General features: G+C 49.0%; 2 long non-coding RNA genes and 1 other non-coding gene across 3 annotated transcripts; 2 read left to right on the top strand and 1 right to left on the bottom strand.

Moving 5' to 3' along the window:
• Positions 1-381: 381 nt before the first annotated feature.
• Positions 382-488, bottom strand: LOC123462438. Its single transcript, XR_006638260.1, has one exon. It is a non-coding gene; the product is annotated as a U6 spliceosomal RNA (small nuclear RNA).
• Positions 489-6,599: 6,111 nt separating this feature from the next.
• Positions 6,600-16,773, top strand: LOC123462208. Its single transcript, XR_006638157.1, has 3 exons — positions 6,600-6,819; positions 14,213-14,396; positions 16,643-16,773. It is a non-coding gene; the product is annotated as an uncharacterized LOC123462208 (long non-coding RNA).
• Positions 16,774-17,463: 690 nt separating this feature from the next.
• On the top strand, positions 17,464-20,644 carry LOC123462207. Its single transcript, XR_006638156.1, has 5 exons — positions 17,464-17,566; positions 17,697-18,009; positions 18,135-18,285; positions 18,868-18,960; positions 19,436-20,644. It is a non-coding gene; the product is annotated as an uncharacterized LOC123462207 (long non-coding RNA).
• The last annotated feature ends 1,362 nt before the right edge of the window (positions 20,645-22,006 follow it).

Here is a 22,006-nt window from a genome sequence, read left to right on the forward strand (position 1 = left end):
ATTCCATAACTTCATTTTTCTTTACCGCTGAGTAGAACTCCACTCATCAGTTGAGGGACATCTAGGCTGGTTCCATTTCCCAGCTATTATAAATTGAGCAGCAATAAACATGGTTGAGCACGTACTTCTAAGGAAATGAGATGATTCCTTTGGATATATGCCTAGGAGTGCTATAGCTGGGTCATATGGTAGATCAATATTTAGCTGTTTTAGGCACCTCCACACTGTTTTCCATAATGGCTGGACCAGATTGCATTCCCACCAGCAGTGTAGAAGGGTTCCTCTTTTTCCACATCCCCACCAACATTTATGATCATTTGTTTTCATGATGGTGGCCAATCTGACAGGAGTGAGATGAAATCTCAATGTAGTTTTTTTTTTTTTAATATGGAACGCTTCATGAATTTGCATGTCATCCTTGCGCAGAGGCCATGCTAATCTTCTCTGTATCGTTCCAATTTTAGTATATGTGCTGCCGAAGCGAGCACTCAATGTAGTTTTAATCTGCATTTCCCTGATGACTAGTGACAGAACATTTTTTTAGATGCTTATATGCCATTCGTATTTCTTCCTTTGAGACTGCTCTATTTAGCTCCATAGCCCATTTTTTGATTGGCTTGTTTGGTTCCTTATTATTTAACTTTTTGAGTTCTTTGTATATCCTAGATACTAATTCTCTATGAGATATATAGCTCTGCCCAACTTTTTAACAGGCAAATTTGTAATAAAAGGATAGGGTCTTGTTTTGATTTTGAATTAACAGATAAGCACAATTGAACCAAAATCTATCCTAATCAGTTATATATTATTTAATGTGAATATATTTTTAGAACAAAATTCATAAGTACTAAAAGAACTAAAGTACAAAAAATATAACAGTTTGCTCATCTTTGACTGATGACTCCAGCCCTTCTCACTCTAGAATCAATTTTATTTTATTTATTTATTTGCAAGCAGAAGAGACACATAGAGAGAAAATGGGTGTTCCAGGGCCCCTGGCTGCTGTAAACAAACTCCAGCCATTTTGTGCATCTGGCTTTACATGAATACCAGAGAACTGAACTCGGGTTTTTAGGCTTTGCAGGCAAGTGCCTTAACTGCTGAGTGACTCTCCAGCCCTAGAATCAGTTATTTATGGCTTTTAAAATATTTTCTTTCTGGGTTGGAGAAATTGCTCAGTGGTTAAAGGCACTTGCTTGCAAAGCTTATAGGCCTGGGTTTGGTTCCCCAGTTCCTACATAAAGCCAGATGCACAAAGTGGTGCATGCTTCTGGAGTTTGTTTGCAGTGGCAGGAGGCCCTGGCATGCCCTCCCCCTCTCTCTCTTTCTGTCAAATAAATAAATATTTTTTAAAATTTGTTTTGGCATCCACACATCTTCACAGTTCTAAATCGTATCTATATCTTGCCTTCTGACTGATCAAGACACAGTGTTGAAATTTCCCATTACAGTGGGAAGAATATTGAGTCGCATGCTCCCCTCTCCTTTGCCTCCACTGTGTCATACAGTTATATTGCAACTTTTGGTTAGATCACTTCCATGTATAAAGTCACAATCAGCCTAATGGCATAGTAGAGTCCAGTTGTTCCCAGTTTTGTTCTTTGTGTTTCCTACAGTTACTGATTGCCTTACTTTTGGTTTTTCTAACTTACTGCTATTCCTTTTAAAAAATATTTATTTGCAAGCAGAGAGAGATGGAAGAGAGACAGAGAGAATGAGCACACCCAGGTCTCCAGCCACCGCTGTGCATCTGGCTTCGTGGGTATTGGGGAATTGAACTCAGGTCTTTATGCTCTGTAGGCAAGAGGCTTAACCCCTGAGCCATCTCCCCAGCCCTTGCTACTACTTCTTCCAATGTCTTCTTATGCCCATTTCTTCCTCACTTGTGTCTGGAGATCTTTTCTGACCTGAGATACTTGCTTCATCCTGGATTCTGCCTCTGCCAATGCTCTTCTCAGCAACAGGGTGGTATCCCAGGTTGCTAGAGCCCATTCAGTCTTTCTTATTTTGTTCCCTTGTTTGATGGGGACAATTCTGTGGTTTTCTGAGGGCAAAAAGACAGTTCTTCAACATGTGTCCTGGTGGTGATGGCCCTCCATCTCTTAGTTCCTGGGAAGGCTGCTGTGACCCAGGCGGACGTCTTGCTGCCTAGACTCTGCCTTCACCATCATCCCTGAGTTCATTTACTTACATCTCCTGCCCTCCATAGTCACTTCCTCATGTCTAGTGCTACCACACCCAGGTCCTTAGGAAGAGGTACATGGGAGGAAATTGACTTTTGAGAAATGCCTGTGGGAAAACAATTTTATTAGATTCACTGTTGTTGATGTAACCTTACCCCAAGTGCTTAGGACCAGAAGTACTTCAGATTTTAGGGTTTCTCAGAATTTGGAGTTTAGTATTTGCGTAGTCTTTATTGGTTGGGCATCTCTAGGGCAAAAATATGAAATCAGAAATAGTCCAGAATCCAAAACTTTGAATGTGTCATTTTAGTGGCTCTCAAAGTTGCAGATTATAGAGTATTTTGGATGTTAGGTTTTCAGTGTAGGAATGCTCAGGATTTGGGAGTTGGTCCTGTGCCACATAATTTTGTACCTTCAGCATTATTCCTTGAAAGCCACCCAAATTATTGCAGGTACTAACAGTTTCCTTTTTATCACTGGATGGTATCCCATAGGCTGATGGTGACTTGGCTAGGCTATAATGTTTGCTTCCAGGTTTGGGTGATTACAAATAGAGCAGCTGGGAATGACAGAGTGTGCATTTTAGTGTGGATCTGGGTTTTTATCTGTGGCCATGAACGAGCAAGCGTGTAATTCCCAGGTCATGTGCACAGGCCTGTTTGATTTGTTCAGGAATAGTCAGGTCTCCTCCAGAGCGGTTGCAGAGTCTCACATTTCCACCAGCAGTGCACGTCCAAGCAGTTTCCGAGTCATCATGGCTTGATTTCAGGTGTTCCGTGCAGAGTGAAGCATAGCGCCGTGTTCACAGATTTCTCTCGCTGGCTCAGGTTTGTCTTCTTCAATCTGCTCAGGCGCCTGGTCCAGCTGCTTCTCAGCTTCCAGAATGCGGTTGTGTTTGGTTTTGCGGTTTCCTGCTTGCCGCTCCTGGCGGGGCTGTCCTGCGGGCACTTCTTTCCTTCCTGTTCTGCTTGCTCACCCTCAAGGCTTTATCTCATGAGGAAAGCCTCACTGTGGTTTTGTGGAAGTCTGTGGAAAAAAATGAGATGCATCTACAGAATTCCCTAGAAGGTTTTCCAAAGCCTTTGATTAAGAGACAGGCTGGAGTGCCTTCCAGGAGTACAAGCCTTTGCATCTGTCCTGTGTGAAGCACGAGCTCCGTCTTCTGCCCCTCCCACCTGCAGGTACCTCTTCTCCTTTAGCCGCTGCGTACTCTCTGCAGTACACGCCTCCCTCTGTCTGTGAGCTATGCGAGGGGAGCTGTCTCCCAGCCTGTCACCACTCTTTTTCATTTTAAAAAAATATTTATTTATTTAAGAGAGAGAGAGGAGAGAGAGAGAGAATGGGTGCACTGAGGCCTCCAGCCACTGCAAACGAACTCCAGACACACCCCCTTATGTGGGTCCTGGGGCATCAAACTGGGGTCCTTTGGCTTTGCAGGGAAACGCCTTAACCACTAAGCCACCTCTCCAGCCCTCTATTTCATTTTTTAAGGGTTTCCTTTGCTGAATTGAATTTCTTAATTCTAATAAAACTGTCTTTGTTGCCACCTTTCCTTGATGGTTAGCCGTTTTGTGTCTCCTTGGGATGTCATCTCCAGTTGACCAGTCTCTGGTTGTGTCTCTTATGGTCAATCACCTGGGACTAATGTCTAAACATGGTGTGAGGCTGGGATTGCTGTTCACTATTTCTTAAAGTGCCAGTGTCCCAGCATCTTATTAAAAACATCCTTCTTTGTCCGATCTGTACTGTGTGCCCCCATAAATCACACTTTAAGGTTCTACGAACAGACATTTCTCTGTACTCTTGGTTTTCCTCTGTGGTACCCTGTGTCCACACTATGGCAGTCTAATGACTTCAGTTTTATAAGTTCCGGCATGTCATGGCCTAGGCCCTAGAGCTACTTCCTTAAGAGATTCTTGCCTAATTGCAGGCCTTTGATTTTACATATAAGTTTAAAAATAAGTTTCATTAAAAGGCCTCTTGGGAATTTTGTACTCTGTGTTAAATGTTTAGACCAATTTGGGGTAAAGAGACACACCTTATGTTTCTTTAAGAAAAACATGGTGTGTCTTTCCTTTTACCTGAGTGTTCTTTATTGCCTTTAAACAAAGCTTTCATAATTTTTCCTATAAAGTATTTTTCATATCTCTTGTTGGTTTTATTCCTAGGTATTTAATACTTTTGGTTGCTACTATAAACAACATCATAAAGCTTATATTTTCCAACTGTGGGTGATGTATAGAAATGCAATTAGGTTTGAGATATTGATTTCATATGTTGCAAAAGTGTTCAACCATCTTATTAGTTCTAATTACATGTCATTTCCTTCCTCTACTTAAGTCACTGTATCATGGGCAAACAATGACCTGTCTTGCCTTGTGCATTTATTTCTTTTCTTGCTTTGCTGAATTGGCTGGAACTTTGGTTAATTTTTGGCTTCGTAAATATGCACATTAAAATTATGAATAGGTGCTTTTGGGCAGCTATAACCAAATACTACAGATAAGACCATTCAGAAATACTAGAAATGCATAGTTGCTAGTTCTGGAGGCTGTGAAGAATGGGAAGATTTCACTTGCAAGAGGCTAGTTTTACATAAATTGTGCTAAGTGCCCCATAGGGAGGAAGGAAGGGGTAAGCCTCTCTGGTGTCTTGAAAGGGACTGACCACCTCTTAAAGGCCACTTCTTGAGAACATTGACTGGGGAATAGGTTTCCACAAGTGAATTCTGGAAGAAAACACTCAGACAAAGCAACCATTAAAAGAACTTAAATGTTCTGTGTACAGTTCTTTAAAAAAATATTTTTATTTGCTTTCAAGCAGAGAGGTGGGGGGGGGGGAGAGAGAGAGAGAATGGGTGCTCCAAGATCTCTAACCACTGCAAGCAAACTCCAGACGCATATGCCACCTTGTGCAACTGCCTTATGTGGGACCTGGAGAATGGAACCTGGGTCCTTAGGCTTCTGAGTCAAGTACCTTAATGGAGCTAAACCATCTCTCCAGCCCTCTGTGTACAGTTCTAAGTAAAGAAGGAAATATAAGGAATAAAATGGCTGAATTCACAGGAAGACCAAAGGGAGGAAATAAAAGAAACAATGAAATTCAAATTAGAATGCCTGCCAGCTCCAGGAGCCTGTCTGTAGCACCACCTCTGGGATGTAGGAATGCATGGCGCCCAGGACTTAGTGGCTCATGTCTGTGGATGCCAAGGACGCCCAGCATGGGCTTCACCACCTGTGCCACCTGGGGTCTAGCCTGGAAGATCTGCCTGCCAGTGGAGGGTTCTGCCAAGATTTCTGAGAGGTATAGCCACCCGGCCGTAAAGCAACATGAAATGCTATAAAAAGAGTTTTAATCACGCACATGAGGCCAACATTGCTGTTAATTTCTTGCCCTGCAAAATTAAAGCTGTTCTGAACTTTGCCATCACTCACAAGGAATGGAGTTATCTATTGGACACTGTCAGAGGTGAGAAGATCTAAAAACAGGTCAGGGAAAGTCAAGTTTTACAAAGGCCTGTCTGGTCCCTGGGTAGCCAGGTGACATTTCTGCTTCCGTGGTAGGCTGGGGAGCAATTCTGTCGCTTACTTTCCAGATGAGTGAGCCGAGGTTCCTGTGCACTTGTGGAATGTTTGTATTTCCCCAGTGCCAGGCTCTGATCCACAGGCTAAGTGGGGTGTTCCAACACCTTCTCCAACAGTGAGGGTGACATTTTGATTTTACCCTGCCCAGCCCTACCTAAAGGTGCCATCTCTCCTATGTCACAATTTGCATACAGGTCCAGAGAAATCCACTGGGGCAGGGCGGGCAGGGGAGAGAGCTAGGTACTGTCCGCACTCTAGGTGCTGAGCAGATGGGAAGGGACCAGTTACAGTGGGCGGGCCCAGCATGGAGAAGCAGGACAACTGCCAGCTCTCTGGGAGGAAGGACGCATACTGCTGTGAGATACTCCTGGCAGGCACTCTGGCAGGCACCTAGGACAGCGTTCTTCCCTAGCTAAGCAGCTGCATACCAGGCCTGAAGGCAGGGAAGGGGGCTGGAGTGGAGCCTCTGGGCTCTAACTAGCCAGGTAAGAAGGCTGTTTGTGTTAACATGCTGGGGCTGGGGAGACAGAGGGACTGCTCAGCGGCTATCTGAAGAGGTGGGGAGCCGGGCCAGACAAGGCCCATTGACTCGCCAACGAGCCGTGGCGCCCCTTGTACTCCTGTCTGCAGGGCCCAGTAAAAGCATGTGGAGGCCAGGAGCAGGAGCAGGTGGGCACGTGGTGCTCATTAGCCCCCAGCCCGTCTGGGACTGGGCTCTGTCATGTGGACTCATTGCAGTTGCTAGGCAACTGCCAGGTGTCAGTGCACCCACATGTTCAGTTTCTTGTCCCATAGTAGAATTCCTTCACCTTGGGCTTCGTGCTCTGCACTATCTGGGGAGGTGACAGAGTCCTTGAGAGCTGTGTGCTCTCATTTTTTGCTTCAGCCCCACTACACACTCTGAGGCCGAAGTCATCACAACACCATTTTCTCTGGCTCCAAGTCAGGCCCAGGCTCTCCTCCCACCAACTACTGAGTGCCACACTGGACGGCTGCTGCACTCAGGAGATGTGAGAGGACAGGAAGAGGCCCAACCCGGCAAAGGTGAAATCGTAAGTCATGGATTCCCATGGGAAATCCTGCCTTCTCCCCTCTGCTCCCGTTCCTTTCTCTCAGGTATCCCTCCAGCAGGGCTCTGCTATTCAAGAGGGCACACTTGCATATTACAAGTGTTTCTGGAGTTTGTGCTTAGTGCAAGATGCTGTGATGAGGGCTGGGGACATATGCGGAGACCCCCAGATTCACGTCCCTGCACAGGTCACGTGAGTAAGACAGTGAGCCGTCCTGCCTGCCACAGTCTCCTTGGCTTCAGGGGCACTGCAGAGTCAGAATGACCCCTCAGGTCCCAGGGCCTCCTCCGTCAGACATACCCACTGTGGGTCTTGGGCTGAAGTCAGACTTGTTCCTTCCTCCTGCAGCCCTGGGACTGTCCTACTCGGGCCCCCAGACGCCCAGCCACGGCCCCTGCCCTCGCTCCCATTCCTCCACTCCCAGTCTCTGTTCGAGTGCTCTGGCCTCCTTCTGTTCCCAGCTCCTGCAGCCCACCCTCCCAACTGAGGACCCTTGAGAGGGGTATCAACTGTGGGGGGGGGACTTTGAGAATTAAGGGGAAAATTCCAGAACATGTCTATCTCCAGTACTTGAGTATGCTTGGATACCATCTTCTTAGGGAGCACTGTCTGCTCCCTACTTCTCTCTTCCTGTCTTTAATTTCCTGTGTGGGTAGGTTGTCACCAGAATGCTCTGCCTGCTCACACAAGTAACTTTGAAATGCAGAACACATTTGACCCCACTCGAGACCCTCCACATAGATTTTCTTGACCTTACACAAGCCACCACCAAAGTGTATCTGATCCCATTCAATGACTGAGCCCCAGCTTGGGTCCCCCAATATACTTGACTCCACTGGCGCACACCACTATGTTACTTTTTCAGGCCTTGGTTGGGAGCCCAGAGCCCCTCACCTGGTGAACCAGCGGCACTTGGGGCCCTGGCTGGTCAGATGTAGTGCTGGTCTCATTGGTGGGCTGTTGCCCAATCCTAGGCCCTGTGCTGCTGCTGCCGCCGAGCGTCCAGCTTGTCCTTTCAGCAGAGAGCACACATGGCAGACTCGTCCCACAGACAGCTATCTTGCTGAGTCCACAGGCTGCCCCTCCGCTCCTTCCTTCCTTCACCTTTCCTACAAGAAAGCTCCTGACAAGTCCGTGGCTCAGCCCTCCTGCCCACAGCAGGTTGAGAGCTCTGCCCTTGGGTCCCTAAGAACCCTAGGGGATGCCTGGGGCCTTCCCCTAAGCGCCTTGATGGGTCCTTACGGCATGGGTTCGTGTCATGCGGGACAGATGCCTGCCTGCTCTCCGAGACACAGCGTTTTCTCTTCCTGCTGCTCTGGAGCGCGGCCCTCTCAGGCATCTCGGGAGCCACCGAGGGTGTGGTGTGGTGGGAGGAGTGCGAGAGGCACCCCGGGGAAGGTAGGTGAGGTGCCACCTGCCACTTGCAGTCCCCTGAAGCTACACAGAAGCCCTGGCTTCTGGCCACACACCTTTGCCCAAAGCCCTTGTTCTCACTGATAGTCCTGAGAGTTTGAGGCGAGGCACTTTTGCTTTTGAACACGGGAGTGTTTGCTCTAAACTTGTCTGAGGGCTCCGAGCTTGGCCCCTCTGCCTCTTCCTGAGTCCGCTACAGCCCACAGGCAGCTGTGGGACGCTGGCCGCTCTCCCCACATGCGGCCTGAGCGTCCCCAGTCAGGCGCACAGAGCGCCGAGCAGCTTTCCCTCTCCCCGGTATTCTCGCTGAATCCACAGGGTTCTTACACAGTGGCCTGTGCTGAGGGAAAGGGAGGGCCAGCCTGAGCAGGTAGCTCAGGGCAGAGGTGAGGGGAGACTCAAAGGTGGGAGAAATCCTGGGGAGAAGCAGGAGCTCCAGGCAGGCAGATGGTGGGGTCGGCTTCACCGTATGGTCGAGCAGCCTTGCCCCTGCACTTCACCGCTGCAGTGTGGAAGTGGCCGCCCCTCAGAGCCCTGCTTTCCCTGTTCAGATGTGGACGGAGCAACAGGAGCCAGTCAAGGCAGGGGCCACTTGAGACCTCGTCTGGTCCTGAAAGATCAGGGAGCGAGGACTTTGGGCCTGAGAAGCCAGCAGAGCCCCGTGAGCTGCTGTGGAGGTGACTTGCCCAGCTTGGCATGGGCCTCTAGGTGCCAAGATCTTGCAAAGGGTGGGTCCCGTCGGGTGTCGTGGGTCCTTTCTATAGATAGTTGGTGGGTCCTTTCTATAGATAGTTGGAGGGGGGTCGGCAGGATGGTCCAGGCACCTAGGGTGCTTACATTGGACTTGCGGGTCCAGGATCCTGCTGAGAGCGGCTGGGGGACATAGCTCGCATGATAATGACACTGGCTGGCTCTCGAGGAAGGATGTGACATTCAGTATCCAGGAAATTCATTGTTATTGCTGCACACTGAATGTCAAATGAATCCGTAATGGTGGCGGAGCTGAGCTGAAATATTGTCCACGTTTCAAATGACTTGGATTATAGAAACCGCACGCGGGCGAGTGAGAGGAGGGAGGCTGTGCCTGCAGAGTGAGTACGTGCCCGGGACAGTCGGCTGGTACAAGAGGAAGGATGGATCTGGCAACAGGTGGTAGCAGCTTCTTCTCTGCCTCAGGCTCAGTTGGGAAGTTTTGCTGGGAGGGGCAGGAGACTGGCTCTTAGCTTCCTCCACTTCTGACACCCTACCTCTGTGGCCTATGCCTGTGCCCAGCCCAGGGGGCCCATAATCAGAGGAGGTGGCCAAGATGGTGGCATAGACACACTCAAATGAGGGCACCCACACATTGCAAGACCCACATTTGCCTCAAAAGCCTGTACTGAATGCCACCCCAGGCGTCACTGCTATGGCTCCATCAGCCCCTGCCAGCTGGCACAGAGCCCTTGTACTACTTCCTGCATGGCCAGCCTCTGGGGTCACCTCCCTCTGCCTTCCTCCCAGGACAGCTCCACAGCAGCAAAGGTGTGTCACCTCTGCCAAACCCAGCCCTGACATAGCTCTACACAGAGAGGAGTCAGGCAGCCCTATGCAGTGAAATGGGCCTGTCCTGGCTTGAATCTGAAATGCCCCCCATGGGCTCATGTTTTCAACACTTGTTCCTTAACTGTGACACTATTGTGAAGGCTGTGCAGCCTTTACGAGGAGGGACCTGGCTGAGGGAAGTATGTCACCTGGAGTGGGCCTTTGAAGGTTATTTCAGTCCATGTTCTGGCTCTTCTGCCCTGTGTCCACAGCCTCTGTGCCTTTTCAGCCACAAGGGATGAAACTTCCTTTGAAACCATGAGCCAGAGAAAACCCACCTCCTTGCCATTGCTCTGCCAGGAATTGTGGTCACTGCAACCTGGAAAGTTATGAATACAGGGCCAGTCCCCATCCATCCCCCCTGTGTAGGTGGAGCTGGGACAAAGGTGGGTGGCCTGTCCATTCCCAGCCCCTGGCCAGTTTGGCTGTCACATGGTCCCTGTAGCTTGCAAACACACCAGCTGAAGGTGGCCTTCCGTTCTTCAGCTTGGGAGGGTAGTGTGGGCCTTGAGGACACATGACTAGAACAGTAGAAGAGGGGTCATGTGATTGCTTTTCAGGTGCTATTGTCTTGAAGTCTGAGCCCTGGGTGTGGTCTGTGCTGGCCTGCTACGGCTGCATGGGAAGAGCCCTGTGATGCTTCTGTCATGTGTGCCAGCTTTCATGGCTGGCCCAGCTCAGCTTGGGGCTCAGATGGTGGCTTTTTTTGCTGCATTGTGTGGGGCTGCTGCAGGGTGACCCGGGGAAATAGGCCTGACTAAAGCCAGTAGCTGTGTGTGATGGAAGTGGGCTCCCAAGGAATAAGAGCAGGAGTCATGTTCTTAAGATGGCTGTGGGTGTGGTCACTTTGGGTCACTCTGTGCCATTGGAGGCCGAAAGGTGTCGACCCTGGAAAACTATCCTGCTGGAAAGCCAGCATGTTTTCTTCATTTCTAGACAGGCTCCTGGAACCTACTAGGGCCGAGGGTACAAGAAGCCTCGGGTCGCCAGGACCCTGGCATTGCGCCTGGATGCTCTTCGTGTGCAGTGTATCTCCTGCAGGTCAGCTTTCTCCTGGGCGCTCAGGAAGCAGTGATGGGGCGCATGAGGTCCATGGCCCTAGGATCTGCTGCCCAGTGCTCAGTGCCAACAAGGAGGAAGGAAAGAGCCCTCCACTGGGCTCACCAAGAGTAACCAAAATGGTCTTGGGATGGCGTTTGGGAAATGCTGTGTCGCTTGGCACCGTGAACCTCCGCTTCCCCACCTGTAAAAGGGGTTATGCCCTCCTGACTTCTTAGGGTGTCACACAGGTATTGGCCTGGTCTCTGTCTTGAATCTTTGGAGAACAGTCCTACCTACCAAAGCATAAACTCCCCGTATGACGGGTTCAGAGTGGGGGGCGGGTGCTGTCCACTGCTATGGTCACAACCTCCAGATGTCTGTTCCTTCTCTGCACCAGCCTTCTTCATGAATGTCCTTACAGTGGAGGGAGCTGATCATGTTATGGAGAGGCAGGGGACAGCATACCGATCCCCATCCTGACCATGTCACTTCCTACTTTACAACTTTAAGAGAAGTAACTCCTTCTTGCCTGGTTTCCCCACCCATAAATGATAATATAGTCAGCCCTCTTCACCCAACCATAAGTGGATCAAAAATACTTACAAAAAGAAAATTGCATCTGTTCTGCACAGGGACAGAATTTTTTCCTTATCATTATTCCCTGAAGAATACAGCATGACAACCACATGCCCACACAGCAGTTCTGATCTATTAGGCCTCGTTAGGAATCCAGACACGATGTAATGTCTATGGGAGGAAGTGGGTTTTGCAGACACTACATTGCCACTTTATGCAAAGGCCTTGGGCATCTGCAGACATGAGCATCTGCAGGGGCTATGGAGCCCCTCCTGCCTCAGATGCCAGAGACAACTGTGTGAAGAGTCTCTAGCTTGGGACAGTGAGGACCAAGCTATGTGAGATTTGGGAAGCCTGCTCTATCATAAGAGCTGCATTTAGAAATGGGCCTCTGAGTTGGGGTGGTGAGGAATAGGGGTGCCATGGCCCATGGGATCCAGGGAGGCTCCGCAGAGGAGGCAATTTAGTCTGCCACATGGAGGAGGAACCCAGTCTCCCAGCTGGGACTGGACCGGAATTCCCACCTACCGTAGCTGACGGAAAAGAGCCAAGATACAGTGTGAGCTGGCTGGGGAGGATTGATAGCTATTGGATCTGTGGGCCACACTGTGTGCTCTCACGGGGACGTAGCTTCTGGCTGTCAGAATTTACTCTGCTTCCAGAATTCAGAGAGGAGCATGTGGCATGGAAAAACGTCACTTAGTGCTCACAGTGGGGTGCTGGGGTGCAATGAGCATCATGTGGCTCCAGGGGCACAAAGCCATGCTGAGGAGGCAGACCTTGTCCCCTGGCTATTGGCACTTGGCTTCTGGCTGCTGAAGATACTGACAAAAGCTAACATCCAGGGCCTTCCGCTGCTGAGCCTCACACGGGGCGCACAAGAACAAGCCCACCCCAGGGCTGAAGGTGTGATACCCCAGAAACTAACCGGTGCTCCCTGGTTCCCTCTGGTGGCTGGTGAGGCTCTGAGGCCAATGCTCCTAGGGGCTTCATCTGTCTCTTGGCCCTGAGGCTGCCCAGCCAGGGACATCCTGGGCTTGTCCTATTGACAGCTCCAGGCTTCCCTGGATACCATGGCCCTCAGGCTGCTGTTATAAAAGGGCCCCTGTGGAGGTAGCAGCCTGGGCAGGTGGTAGCGCCTTCACTTTCCAGAGCCACTGCATGCTGAGACACACCCTTCAGGTAGGGCAGGCTGTCTTGGCCTGGCCTCCCCACGCATCCTCTGAAGCTCTAGCAAGTCTGGAGTTTGCCTGGGGTTCTCAACTGGGGCCCCTTCAAGAGACATTAGGAGAATGGGAAGAGGCTCAGTAGGAAAAAAAGTCTCCAGCACAAGTACGGGGACCTAAGTTAGTGTCACCAGCACCCACATAAATGCCAGGTGGGCATGGCGGCCCACCTGTAATCTCAGTTCTTGGGAGCTGGAGACAGGGAACCTGTGGGGCAAGCTGGCTAGCTAGCTGAATCGGCAAGCTCTGGGTTTAAGCGAGAATTCCTTTCAACAAATAAGATGGAGAGTGATCCAGGAAGACTCCTGACATCCATTTTTGGCCTCTGCAGGTATACATGTGCACTCCCCCAAAAACACACCTTCAGAAAAAAAAAAAAAAGAGAGACATTGACCGATATATGGAGACTTGTTTTTCATTGTCACAGCCAGGAAGGGTCTATCACAACCAGAGGTCTCGTGGGGAAAGTCAAGGGTGGGAGCATGCTAACTTGTGCTACAATGCTTGGGGCCGCAGCCCACAGCAGCAGTAGTGCAGAGTTGCCATAGCCCTCACAGCACAGGGCCCGCAGGTGGGACAGTCCACTGAGGAGGCTGGCTCGCCAGGGTCTGACCCTCCTGTTCTTCCTGTGGTCCAGTTTGGCTGTGACTCCTCTTTGAGAACCCCTCGGGGTAGACTCAAGTAGACAGGAACTGTTCATTCAGCCACAAAAGCCAAATGACCTGGACAAGCATAGGGACCCTATGTGGGTCTTGCCAGCCCTTCTGTTCTATTTCAGCCCACCCTACGTCCCACGGCTGGGATGCTGACGTAGCCTCACATGCCTGCTCTGTGGGTTGGTTTGTGTTAGGCCCTTATCCACATTGAAGACATGTGCCGTGAGCTGATCCTCATCCAGATCCCGCCAGGGCATCCCAGAAGGATGCATCCACTCTTCCACTTCCACTTGCCAATCTGCAAGTCAGGTCCTGATTGGGTTGGACTCCCCAGGGCTGATCTCTTCCCATCCCCTTTTTGCACCAACCAGGCAAAGAGCAAGTACTGGGGCCTCACTGGGTTGCATAGTAGGATACTCAGACTCGGAGACTCCTGGCATTCCAGGAAGTTAACGGAAGTGATCGCTGTCCAGTCACTGGAAGTCCCGGGTGTCTTCACTTGCCTAGGAGCCACAGCTGAGTCTCATACTCTTGGGACAGTCCTTACTGTGAGCTGTACCCAGATCAGACTTCAGGTCCCTGAACAGTGCTGCCAAGTTTCATTTCATTGCAGGCTATAGCTTGCTTCCTTCAAAAGTGGGGCTGGATGCAGCTCAGTGGTAAAGTGCTTGCCTGGAATACTCAGAGCTTAGTACCACAAAAAAGCAACAAAAAAGTACCTTTAGAAGAGATCTCCCTTCACAGAAACAAAATTTGGGTGCCTCTCCTTTCCAATACCTGCCCTGCACGTCTAAGTCACATGGCTGTTGGGACCCTTAGGAGTAGGAACTAGGGAGGCCTCAGGCCAGAAGGACACCTAAACCCCTGACTCTGTACCCTTAGGGTGAGTTGTACCTCTGGAAGCTGACTCAGGACTGGTGGCTGTCTGTGTGGAGAAGCCAGGCCGGAGCAGCATGCTATGACAGTGTGTGTACTACAGACTTGTGCTGGAAATGGCGACACAAACGTAGCTAATGCCTGAACACCTGGGAAGTCACAAACCAGCCCAGCAGCCAAAACAGACATGGTAATGGAGACTGGTATTTAAAATAAATGATGATTGAAAGTTACTTCAGAGTAAAACTTGCCAGATTTACCTAAAACTGCATGCGTGGGAAATTCATTCATGTTTAAATGGTTCTATTAGAAAAGAAGAAAGCCTGAAAACTATTGAGGTACACAAAGCTCAATAAGCAGAGGGAACAAAGGTGGAGGAAGGAAATAAAAAAGGAGGACAGTAATGAAATGGAGCCAATGCACAAAACAAAAGGATCAATAACTCCAGAAGTCTGGTCTTTGGAAGCACCTAAGTTTTAGTGATCTTTGACCCTACATCTGACCACAGCACTAATGTATATTTCAAATTTGCTAAAAGAATAGATTTTTGATATTTCCACCACAAACACTAAACTGGTGAGATGACAGATATGTCCATTAGCCTGACTGAATCTTCCTGCAATGCACACATAGATCAAAATGATTATACTCCATAAGTATTGTAATGATTGTTTGTAAATTAAACACACAAAATGTTTAATGAGACACCTTTTAGGATTGGGGAGATGGTAAAGTGGATAGAGCACTTGCCACACCAGTGTGAGGAGCCCCAGTAGCCACATAAAAACTAGACTCCATGGCAGGCCTTTGCAATTCCAGCCACACCTATGCCCAAGAGGGGAGGCAGAGATAGGAAAATCTGCCAGAAGTGGGGAGGCCAGCTAGCCTGGCAAAAACAGCAGACCCTGTCTCAAAGAAATAGAAGGCTTAGGACCAGAACTGGAAACTTGTCCTCTGACCTCCACATGTGGGCCATGGTTTGCACGTACCTGCACTCACACATGTGAATATACATGCATATGTATAGATCATGCCACACACAGCACAGAAACCAAAGAAACCATACTATTTACTTTTTATTGGTAACATCTGTCCATACAGACAATATATCATGGTTATAATCCCCTGTAACTACCTTTCTTTTCCCCCTTCTTAATTCCCCCTCCACTGAATCTCTTCTTCCTTCCCCTTTTTAGTATGTATGCTTGTGAGGGTAGCATCAGGCACTGTGAGGCCATGAGTGTAACTTTGTGTCTGGAAGACAGAATTACAAAGCACTCCAACCCTCCTTTGGCCTTTACATTCTTTCTACCATCTCTTCCACAATGGTCCCTGAGCCTTGGAGGATGTGACACATGTCTTATTTAATGCTGAGCACTCCACTGTCACTTCTTCTTAGCACTTTGATGAGTTTTGAGTCTCTCCAGTGGTCACCACCATCTGAAAATTTAAGCTTCTCTAACTAAAAGTGAGAATAGTATTAACATATGGGGATAAGCATAAGTATTGAGGGAATTTTGATGAGGCATAATATATCCATTTAGCTAGACAACAATAGTAGTTTCCCTCCTAGGGCTTATGACCTCCCCAGCCTTAGGCTTTTGATTAGGGTTTTAGTACTAGGCATGAATTTCCTCCTGTGGAGCAGGCCTCAAATTCAGTCAGAGAGCAGATGGTTTTTCCACAACAGACATACCACCATTATACCAGTTGGCACATTTGGCCTGGCTGGCCAGTCATTAAACTTGAAGACTCTGAAAAAATATTTTTAAAGCTCTGGCAAGTATGACTAAGAAAAATATTTATCATCACTGAAAATAAAAAAGAAAATATCTTGGGCTTGAGGGGTGACTTTGTGGTTAAGGTGCTTGCCTATGACACTGAAGGACTCAGCTTTGATTTCTCAGTACCCACGTAAGCTGGGTGCACAAGGTGGTGCATGTAACTGGAGTTTGTTTGCAGCGCCTAGAGGCCCTGGTGTGACCATTCTCTCTCCTTATCTCCCTCTTTCTCTTAAATAAATAATTAAATAAAACACTAAAAAAAGGAATAGTTTTAAGTATGAAACTTCAAGAAGAGAAAAAAATTAAATGGCTACTATAAATCAACTTACATAAATAATTGTTAAACATTTGATAAAATGGGTAGTGTATTTGTCATTTTTCTCATTTCTGTAGCAAAATACCAGACAAAAACAACTTCAGGAGGAAGAGTGTATTTTAGCTCAAAGGTAGAGTCTATCACAGTGAGGAAGGCTTGGTAGCAGGTGCTTAATGTAGCTGGCCATAATGCATCAGGAGTCATGAAGAGGGGGGGAGGGGGGATGAAGGGACAGAGGAATGCTGGCACTCAGCTTGCTTTCTCCTTTTTATGCAGTCCAGGATCCCAACCCATGGGATGGACTGCCCACATTCAAGGTATGTTCTCTCTCCTCAGTTAACCCTCTGGAAACACCCTCACAGACATGTGATGGACCACCCACATTCAAGGTAGGTCTTCCCTCCTCAGTTAACATCATGGAAACACCCTCACAGACATATAGGATGGACTGCCCACATTCAAGGTAGGTCTCCCATCCTCAGTTAGCCACCTCCACACTCACAGAAAAGCCCAGAGGTGTGTTTAGATGGCTTTTCTAAATCCAGTCAAGATGACAATGAAGATTAACCTTCATATGCAATGTGTAGAAAAACTAAGGAATTGAAACTTCAAGAAGAAATGGAAAATTGTTTTTCTGACTATGAAAGACATTTTTTGTTACCTAGAAACTTTCCTCAGAGAAAACTCCAGGCCCAGAGAGGCTTTGACTTAACACAGTACAAAATGTCATTATACTCTTTCTGAGATGAGTAAGGACCAAGTTCTTCCCAACTTAATCTACCAAGTGAACATCATTTTAACATTGGAGTTCAGGCTGAACAGAATGTCGAAGAAGGACCTGCAATGACCCAGTGGCCTGGACTTCACAAAGCACACTATGTTGGTTTAGCACAAGTTCATGAGGCAACTAGGAAGCTGGGGAGGTGGAGCATGTGTGAACCTTGGGCAGAGGGAGGGCTTGATACCCAGCTCAGGTGGCGAGGGTGGGCTCAGTATCTAGTTAAGGAGCAGAGAGACAGCACTGGACACCTGCCCAGACAAGGGGGAGAGGGAGGGTTTAATACCTGGCTGAGGTGGAGAGAGTGAGGGCTTGGTACTCCTGTGTGGGGGAGGGGGAGGGTTCCAATCCCAGCTAAGGTAGTCCTCCTGTGTCACAGAAGCCCATGGAAGATGATGGAGATCCAGACACTGTACATTATCCATCTGCTGTTCTGAGGAAGTCCAGAGACAAGAAACAAGAGTAGAAAAACCCAGAAGGAGGTGAGGTACTGAGGGGCAAAGATCTCTAAACTGTTTCTGAGTTCACAAAGGAAAAAAAATGGAACATTGCAAAATGCTTAACTGTTTTTACTTTCTCTCCCTCCTCCTTGTACACTTACGTCTTCCACAGACCCCATCTGAGGCTGCCTGCTCAGGCCTGGGTCAGAACAACCCTAGCTCTCCTGGAGGAGGAAGCCCAAAATTCTCAGCCCAGAAGACTTCCGAACACACTCCTTTTATTCCACGTGGAAAGGGGAGCAGAGAAGGCAAGCCTCTCTCACCCACCACCCTACTGGTGCCTGTAGACCTGTGTCCTTCCATATTGAACCTACAGATCTGTGTCCAGTGCCAGTTGGTCAACACAGAGTTAAGGAAGCTCCCATGAGCTCCTGGGGTAGATGGAGGCTTTAAGCATCATCCTCAGGCCTTCTTGACTCTGAAAGGTAGGCCATTGCCCACTGCCTCTGACTTACCAGTCTTGGCAACATCAGGCTCCCAAGGGGGCCTTGGTACACCCTGACTTTCCCAGGGCTAAATGATCTCATCCCCTCCTGCTTTCTGCCAGCAGGTGTTTGCCAGCCCACTTTGCCCCTGGTGGGTGGTCAGCAAGGCAGGCTGAGAAGGCTGTTGGTCATCTTCTCATACACGAGCCCCTCTGAGCGGTTTTGGGTTCCCTGCAGCTCCCTCCCCAGGGAACCCCTCCCAGAGAGAGACTCAAGGTGAGCTGGTGCCCTCGGGAGCTAAGTGGAGTGAGGAAGTGCGGTAGCTCCCAGCCTGCAAGTGGGAATAAATCTTCGTGACAAATGGTCTCTCAGAAGCCAGGAACAAAGGCCAGCCAGTGTGTTTATCCACCCCACAGGCAGAGCACATAGCCCAGACCCTGGAAAAAGCCAATCGTGCCAAAATTGATGACTGTCTCAGGACGTCTCATTTATTACTGAGATGTGATAGAGACACAGGCAGGCGTGACCAGGACAAGCTGCAGCCACGCCAGGAGGGGAGGTCAGGCAGCTGTTGCCTCTGCCACTCAGGGCTCTCCTTACAGCTCACTGCACAGCCTTCTCCCCAAGGACGAATAGGGTGGGGTCAGCAGTTCCACCTGATGCATGCCCTTCTGTGGTTGGCTGCTCCTTCCAGAACACTCTGCCACCCTTGGCTGGCCTTCTGCCATGGATCTTCCCAACTTGGGGTGCATTCTCTATCAGATACCTGTCCCCAGACTGCCGGGCCTTGCTCTCCCATGTCAATCTTTTCACCTTCCACATGTGACCCACCACCTGCCCCTTCTTTCTGGGCCATAGGACTCCAAAAGACTTTGGTCTTTCTGAACACCAGGACAGGGAAAGACACTCACCCAGACTCTAATGCCCTGTGATGGTACCCCAGGAAAGTAGGTAGGTGCTGGCATCAGGTATGGCCATCTTTGTTGGAGGGGTTGTTGAAGCCAATGATGGGGGTATGGGAACCCTAATATAAGACCTTAGTAGAGAGACCACATCGCTTTCATTAATACATGTACAGCCAGCTTTCTGGAGACCAGGATTCCTGCAGGTAATGCTCCAAACCAGGGGCAGGGCAAACTGCAACCAAGAGAGAGTGTGTGTGTTCTTATGTATACGTGTGTGTGTGTGTGTGTAGGGGTGTTCCAGAAGATGTTAAGACTGGAGAATATTTGCTGGAAGGAGTGCTGGGGTCTGGAGAGAGACTGTGACTGGCAGACTCTTAGGGTCCCTGTGTTCCCACCTTGTGCCCCAATCCCTTCTCTGAGGGCAGTGGGGCAGATTCATTTGGAGAGAATGCTGCAAAAACCATGGGATGAGTCAAGTTATGAAGCTCCATGGCTTCTCATTTGTGTGCTTTCTTGCTTAGGGACTTCCCCCCATCTGTCCAGTCCTTGCCTTGGGAAAACCAGCTTCAAGTTATCAGGTAGCCTCAGGGGAGGCCTGTTTGACTGGGAGATGATGGTTCCAACCAACAGCCAGCCAGCACCTGATGCACCAACAACCACATGGAAGTTGGGATGTCCCCTGCTGAGCCTTCGCAGATGGCAGCAGCCATGGCTGACACCTTAGCCACAGTGTGCTAAGAAACCTGATCAGATTCCTGATCACAGAGGCTATGAGACAATGACAGTGCGTGTGGGTTGCGTTCGGTCTGTTATGCAGCAATGGTTGACCATGAGTGTAAGGTTGAGGGCATGTCCACCTGGTATAACAGGACACACTCCAGGTCATTGGCAAGGCAGTGAGGACATGGCCTCTCCCTGGCCCTGCCCATGCCCCTGCCCTTACTGCTCAGAGTTCTAGAAACCCCTCTACCTTGTTTGGCCTGTCTCCTCATGGGGATGGAAGGTTGGACCATATGTGCCTGGAAACCATGCTCAGCCCTTGCTCCCCATGGAGCCTCCTGAGATCCCAGGTCCCAGGGGAGTCAGTGGTGTGGATATGGGGTGCTTGCCAGCAGTTCTTACCTCATGATGATGAGGGGATTTGCCTCATCTGTGGTAGCTGACAGGGCTAGAGAGCAGTCTCCTGGGGGCTCTTGGGACCTCCTGGGGTTTCCTGGATGCACCAGGGCCATTTGGCTACCTGCCATCATCTCTTGAGGGTAAAAGCAGTGTACTAGGATCTTGTGGCGATGGTGGTGGCAAAGAGGACATGGTGTTGGCCTCTCCCATGGCTCTGTGCATCTGCGCTGGGGGAGGGGCCTCCTGTTTTCTCTTCTTCTAGGCCCAGTGAAGTCTGATATGCAAAATGAACTCACCATGTGGAAATGAGCCAACGCCTGGCTCTGACCTGGGACCATTAAGAGAAGCAATTTCTCAGGGACAATTTGACATGTAATGAGGGGGATTTGCTAGGTGGGAACCACTGCACAGCCTGGCAGACCCAGTAGCAGGGCCTGTGAGTGAGGACAGCCAATCATTTTGACTGTTTCTGATGCTGTACCAGAGGATTCACAGGGAAAGGCTGGCAGGCCCTTGTCATGGCCTCTTACAGACATGGCTTCAATCCTTCCCTGTGTTAACTGCATTCCTTGGATGGAGTCTCCTGTTTGTGTGTTGCAGTGAAATTTAAGCAAAACCCCAAGTTAAATGGCTTGTGATGAAAACATCAGACACATTACAACTGTAAACAGATTCCATCAATGAAAGTCATTTAATTATTTCTGAGCAGAAATATCAACAGCATCAGATTTAACTGCCAAGCTACTTAACGTAACTTCCGCCAGTTTTTCAGATTGTTATTTGCTCAGTTAATGGCAGAGAGATAATTGATGGAGTCTACCGTGCTGCTCAGGGGAGGGGTTTTGGGGAGGAAGCCCCAGAAGGAGAAAGATAGAAGAAGAGGGGAATTCACACGAGGACCCAAGGGCTTTCTCCAGGAAAAGATGTTGGTGGGCGAAAACCAAGGGAGCAGTAGGGCAAAGCCCAAAGGGACCAGGGGTGAATGGTAAGGACCATAGAGGCCATATCCCAGAGATATGACCCCAGGCTGTAACATACTGTCCCATCCACTGCTGGTGGGTTTCCTTTGTGGCTAGCTGGGGAATGGAGCTCTCACAATTCCCGTCTGCTCTCATTTGCAGACAGTTGTGTTTTCCAGAACCCTCCCTGCCCGGTGCTTTTCCTACTGCCCAACTTTTCATGATGGAGGTTCCTTCCCTCCTTACTACCCTGAAAAGCTTTCACGGTACAAGGGACAACAGAACAGACAAAATCATATGAAGTAAATACTGATAGTTTAAGTAGCTCATGTGTTTTGGGTGCTTGGTACGCAGCTGATAGAAGTTTGGGATGTGCCCTTGGGCTTCGCAGTGTGATAGATAGCTCCCGTGTCATAATTCTACGTGTTCTCTTGCTGTTGTTTTCTACCTGCTATGGCAGAGGTAATGTCAAGCTTCTGCTATGTCATGCCTTCCCTGCCATCATGAAGCTCCCTTTGAGACTAAGAAAAAATAAGTCCTTTCCTCCCATCAGCTTCTTTTGGTTGAGTGCTTTATCCCAGAAAACAGAAGGAAATTACAACAAAAAAATTGGCACCAGGAGTGGGGTTGTTCCTGCCAGAAGCCTGACTGTGTAGCTTTTGGTCATTTAGAACTGATTTGCAGAAAGAATGTAGAAAGATTTTAAACCTTGACTTAAAATAACCCTTGAAGTACTGTAATCAAAGTTTGATGGACTATTCTGGACAGAGTTGAAAGGCCTAAATGCAGAAAGAACTGTGGACTGTAAGGCTTAGCTTTTCACTAGAAGACAGAATTTAGTCTGGACTTGCCTAGAGGCAGTTTATGTGGGAGGCTAGCTGTGTTCTTCTAACGTCCTGAGAACTTGTATAGGGTTGAGTTTAGGGGAAATGGGCTAGTGTGAGCAAATGGATATGGTACAGAAAGAAATAAAAGTTTCAGGCTGGTGGCAGTGTCTATTCAGCAGTAATTGCT

Source organism: Jaculus jaculus, chromosome 7 (assembly GCF_020740685.1).
Source record: "Jaculus jaculus isolate mJacJac1 chromosome 7, mJacJac1.mat.Y.cur, whole genome shotgun sequence".
Lineage (NCBI taxonomy): Eukaryota > Metazoa > Chordata > Mammalia > Rodentia > Dipodidae > Jaculus > Jaculus jaculus.